The sequence below is a fragment of the Haematobia irritans genome, chromosome 5 (genome assembly GCF_050003625.1).
Source record: "Haematobia irritans isolate KBUSLIRL chromosome 5, ASM5000362v1, whole genome shotgun sequence".
In the NCBI taxonomy this organism is placed as follows: Eukaryota; Metazoa; Arthropoda; class Insecta; order Diptera; family Muscidae; genus Haematobia; species Haematobia irritans.
In genome coordinates, this window is record NC_134401.1 from 69,357,087 (window position 1) to 69,363,264 (window position 6,178).

General features: G+C 34.1%; 1 pseudogene; it reads right to left on the reverse strand.

Annotated features, from left to right (window-relative positions):
• Positions 1 to 573: 573 nt before the first annotated feature.
• Positions 574 to 1,674, reverse strand: LOC142240677 (cathepsin F-like; annotated as a pseudogene).
• Between the last annotated feature and the right edge of the window lie 4,504 nt (positions 1,675 to 6,178).

Below are 6,178 nucleotides of genomic sequence, written 5' to 3' on the forward strand. Positions count from 1 at the left end.
TAGCGCAATTTGCTTAAAATTGTGCACTAGGAAAACAATTAGTTCAGATTTAGATATAGCTCCTGTATATATCTTTCGCCCGATTTAGACTCATATGACCAATGAGGCCAAGTTTTTACTCGAATTTAACCGACTTAAATTTTAAGACTAAGAAGTCTTAAATATATTGTCGGTTCAGATTTAAAAGTATGTATATGGGAACATAAACCTTTATATATATCACCCAACAAATTTGGAGGATTTCAGATGGTATCGAAAATGTAGATCACAAAGTGGTGCATATATAGTCGGCCCGCCCGACTTTAGACTTTTCTAACTTGTTTTTATTTAAATAGCAAAATAATTTTCATGTATTGCCCTCATGCTTGCAATCATTTTGGACTGATGTTGATCAGTGCGATAGGCCGGAATGAATCGATTTAATTTAATTGTTGCTTTTAAATTTCACTCAGCGACATTCATTGCCCATATATCTTGCATTTTATCAATTCAATTTTATTACGTGACTGAGATATTCTCTGGTATAGAACTCTAACATCCCTTTGTGACGAATTATAAGTCGGGAACAGTGACTTTGGCTTAGGAACTACCCTTGAACGTGAGTTATGGGCTTAAGTTTATTGAATTTGAATATGAACTTTACATTATACACTATACTTTCGTTTGACAAAAAATAATAAGGAAGTAACAATATCGTAAGACGAAGAAAAAAATATATATATGAGAAAAAAAAAACTAGATGAAAATTTATTGGGTATGGAGTGGTGGTATTAAGTATGAGAAATGGTATGGTTTGTATTTCCATGATGGCTGCACAAAAACCTTTGAAAGAGTTGTACAGACAGCCACCACATGTATGAGTTTTTGAGTAAATCAACATGACCTTTTACTTTAACATGGATTTTCGATGTATTGAAGCGGCATTGTTCTTTGCGTGCGTGATAGGGAAATTCATTTCAAGTTCAAGTCCTAAACCTCCAATTTTCTCAATGGCATCATAAGCATTATCGGGCAAACCAACATTACAAGCTGAATCTGTTGTATCACAATCTAATAATTCCTGCTCGGAATATTGTTCCAGTTTATCAGTCCTGACATCATGCAAATCTTCGACATTGCCGGTAACACTAAAAGCCCAGCAAGAGCCACATTGACCTTTTCTCTCCAATCGAATTCTTTGGGCAATTCAACGTCTGGAATTTCAGTTTAAGGGGTTAAAGCAGCATTACCCTCATCTCGTTGCCATATGCCGGTACGTTGTTTATATTCGGTACTGGTCAAATCAGCAAATTCAGTGATACCATATTTGGCACTACCACGCTCATTTGCATTCAAATCGTGTATGATTTTTAAATTTTGCTTGAAAATTCTCACACACATTTGTCTTTCCATGGTGGTGTGATAACGACGATTTTAAGATATTCGATTTTATTCAAACTATGATGATTTTGTTCATTATGTCTTCTTTTCGGCATATTCCAATGAACGAGTAGCGTTTTTCACCAATTGTTTTGTTGCTGAACGTAATGTCAATTGCTTCGGATGTAAAAGTTTGCATAACAAATTGACGGAATCCATTTGGATTATTATTGTCCAGTGCTTTGTGAGATTTGGTTCAAAACAATTCAAAAACTGGTAGAAAAACACTTCAAAAAAATTATTATGAATGCGTGTATGTAAACAATCAACTGCTGCGTATGTATACGTAAAAATATTATGACGTTTGGCGATGTTGTCAACTAAATTCCTGAGAAATAAACGCAGAATAGTTCCAAAATAGCTGTTTTCTTCGTTCGAAATCTATTGTCAACACTCTCATTTTTCAACGCGAAAGAATGGAGAAGTTTTTTTCGTGCCAACAAACATAGTACCCACCTATATTTGCGAATTTATTAAAAAACACATTAAGCACGGATTCATAAAATGTGCAGGTAATGTGGTACACCAAAATGTAGATTTTTTTGTAAAAAATAATAAATGCAATATGTGTATCGCAATTACATACATTTTATGCTTATTTAGTACTCGTCAGTTATTTACATCCGAAAATTAATAAATTTAAAATATATCTTCACACAAAACGAAATGATTAAGTACCACAAAAAAACCTTCGAGCACGGGTAAATGTGAATTCTTTCAACTGGCACAAAGAAAGAGTTGCAAAAATCAAATTGATCTTTGATAGCTTCATTTTCTGACAGCCACAATCTATTCAGCTTGGTTTAGTTCTTCGTATGTTGTTAGAAAGAGAAAAAGCTATTATACCACATTACCAGCCTATACCACATTTGCTGCACTTACCCTATATGAAGACGATAACATTTTTATAAAGTCTCTTCAAATTATGGATGGAAAAGATCCAATGTATTGATTGCGAACCATTTAATATTTCAAAATTAATTGATTAAAAAAAGTAACCGTGAAAAAAAACTGGTTTGCAGCTTGAAAACTTAACATAGTACTCAGCTTAAACAAGAACTTAGTACCCACCTTAAAGTTGGATATTAAGTTCGAGTTTAGGGTGGGTACTACGTTTGTTGACTCGTAAAGAACTTCCCTTAACCATTCTTTCGCGTTGAAAAATGAGAGTGTTGACAATAGATTTCGAACGAAGAAGCGTTTATTTCTCCTTAATTTAATTGATAACATCGCCAAACGTCATAAAATTATTACATATGCCATAAAATTCGTAAAATTATTACATACGCAGTAGCTGATTAGATTGTATACCCACACGCATTCATGATAATTGTTTTGAAAAGTTTTTTCTACCAGTTTTTAAATTGTTTTGCAACCAAACCTCACACAGCACTGGACACTAATAATTGTTAAGAGCCGCTCTACTCCTGGTGTCTTACCACATTCGGCAACAGCTTTAACAACATGTGGTACATTGTCGTCTTCTTCAGCTTTTCCAAATGGATACCGTCAATTTGTAACACCCATCTAACAAACATATAATTCCGGTGTTAGGCTAACTTTTACATCATGAGCAGCAATGGACTTATTCATCAACAAACTTAATTCGTTGGTGTCCACAATATCTACACAATCGCATTGCAATACCAGCGGACAAGAGTGTACTCATGGCTGAACAAGAAGGTTAAATCATGGGCCCATATGATTACAATTTTTTTATGTCGACAAAATTTTAAGATGTCAAAATCATATGTTTATGGTGATTGCAGCTCTCCAAATGACACTGCATAGCAAATGCATCTCAAACAAACTCGCGCATTCATAGCTGGAGAATTGTTCAAATATGACTTGAGTATCTTGATAACATACTCCAGACCCCAAATACCACGCACATCAGTTTTTAAACTGCATTATAAACTGTTTTTGTCAATAGATGGCGAAGATCCATTTGACTGACTTCCATTCTTAACTTTAGTGGGTATTATAGTCTTATTTGTCTCATATCGGCGTTCCTCGGATGAATTATCCACTTCACAATCACTCATAGGTGACGCAATTAAATTTGAAATTATTTTTTCAGGAAAATTGAAAGAACAAATAATTGCCACTTTTACCAAAGCCATACCATTCTTTTATCAGCTGATTTTGACTTCTTAAAATTGTAAACAACATATTGAAATTTGTTGTTTTTGTTATCGTGATTCAACCTCCTTATTCAGCCATGAGTGTACTTATGCCCATGCTGTTGCCGCCTCACTAGCAATTTCAAATCCAGTGGTCACCACCACGGTTCCCACAAAGGATAATAACGTCATTTCATTTGTCAATGTTGTTTCCTCGGGGGGAACAACTACATGGGGTGACCATTTAAAACACGTACACCATACAATAGCTATAGACAAAGTGAAACTTTTTGTTCAATCAACATAAGCCTATAACTCACGTCCAAGAGTAGTTCCTAAGCAAAAGTCACTGTTCCCGACTTATATTTCGCAAGATAATGGATAATTTTATAACTATTTCAGTCACGTTATAAAATTCAACCAGTATTTTAAATCGATAAAATGCAAGATATATGCATAATTAATTATTGCATTTTATTTTTGGAACATAGCAATTTATTCTTGTGATTCCATTCGTAGCTACCATAGTACTGCAACATCAATCGCACTGCCTTCTTTATAATTACGATGCACGGCCAGCATTTGTGTTTATTATCCCTATACCCAGTAAAAAGAAACGATTGTAAAATGAAATTCACTAACTAAAACTTTTTTTAGGGATGTTTTCTTTTTGCACTGGATACAACATTTGTATGGGCTATCCAGAACATCGGTGCACTGGTGTTCTATCCAGAACCATAGACCAATTAAATATAAGTTGGTCTGCACACCGTAGAGGGCTCTTTTTCGTCTGCAATTGAGTCATTTTTTAATTTGGCTTTAATTTGTCTTCTTTCCCTTGTTCTCTTGTTGAAACACCAAATATTGTAAAAGCTTATAAAATTCTATCCATCCACACCTTTTTTGTAATGTAAATTGACTGATTTGTACGGTGTAATGTTTGCCGTGTGGTAGGCAAACGGTCACCAGACAAAACGATGCTTGCAAACAAAATTGGCAAGCGTTCTCCAAAAGAACAAAATAAAGGATGCTTGCCGTGAAGTACAGGCAAGTGTCCACTCAGAAACAAAATTTAAAAATTACAACGAGAAGATCCTATCTCTACCTGCCCGATTTTTGGCCGGCGCTTAAGAGCGCCACTAGACCAGCTAATTTTTGTTGCAGGCACTCTACAGTGCCACTTCAACTCAGAGAAAAATAAAAAGCCGGTTGTTTAGGCTCTGTCCAGTATTTTTCTGATTTTATTTTCGAAAATGCATTGAATTTATACAAAATTTGGAACTTAGAATTATTGACTATGGAGTGAAAAATGTACTAATACTATTTCAATAAATGGAGTATAGAACTATGGGGCTCACTAACACATGCACATATTTCTATGTAAAATCGATCTTCATTTCACTAATACTTTTACTTTCTTTGAGATGCAGGCCTTTCTTAATTCCTATTGGTGGTCATTTGACTCAATTCTGAGTTCATGCAATTGGTCTACTTACAAAACAATGTATGCAATCCCAACTGGAAACTCTAAACCAATGAAAAGTGTCACATGCCACCAACATCTAATTGGAACTCCACTGAGTGCATTCAACTCAGTCACTACCAAGTGTGTGACTGACCTGCGTCAACAAAAACAAAATATGAATGCGCCAAGAATACAAGTGGATCAAAAAAATAGAGTACTGTATGGTAATGAGAATGCATGTGTAAGTGAAGAATAAGAGGGAAGAAGTGGAGAGTGTGTTTGGTCACACTACACCCTCGCCCTTAAAAGAAATGTACACAATTTGGTTATTTTATAGATCAAATTGGGGACACGTTTGTAATATAATATTTATTGTGTTGTATTGTAGTGGTTTGTTTACAAATTTGTGTTTTGCTTTACAGAGTTTTCTTTGATATGTGATACTAGATATAAGTGTTTAGCTAGTTGATATATATAAATATATTTTTTTTTTTTTAGAATACGTACATATTAGAAATACAATGGTTAAATTTGGTATTTTTTTAATAAATTTTTGTGTACAGTTTTTTCTTTATTATCTATTTGTAGTGTTACATTTAAATTATCTATATTTGATATTCTATAGGGACCATGGTAAGGTGGCTGATTCTTTCTTCTATTTTCCTTTTTTACTAAAACTAAATCACCTATTTTGAGGTCTATCCTATTTGTATTTGTTAAAGAGTTCTGGCTTCTCTTAAGTTTTACTTGTTCTACTAGTTTCGTGGCATTTTCAATAGAGATTTTTAGTCTTAATTTCAGCTCGTTTGCATAGTTATCCAAATCATAAACTTTTTCAGCGTTCATTACGTTTTCCCCTGGTATTGTTGGTAATTTACCAAAAATTAGTTCGAATGGTGAATACCCTGTATCAACATGTGGTGTTGTGTTATATGCGAATGCATAATATGGTATCCACTCATTCCAATTATCGTCATTTACAAAAGATAAAAAGTATTCATTTAGAACTCTATGGTTTCTTTCGACTGTTCCCAAAGTTTCGTGGTGATATGGTGTAGAAAATCTTTGTTCAATCCGTAATAGATTGCACATTTCATTCATCAAATCGTTCACGAATTCGGTGCCTCTATCGGATTTCAAAGTTTTGAATAACCCATATTGTAAAATTAGG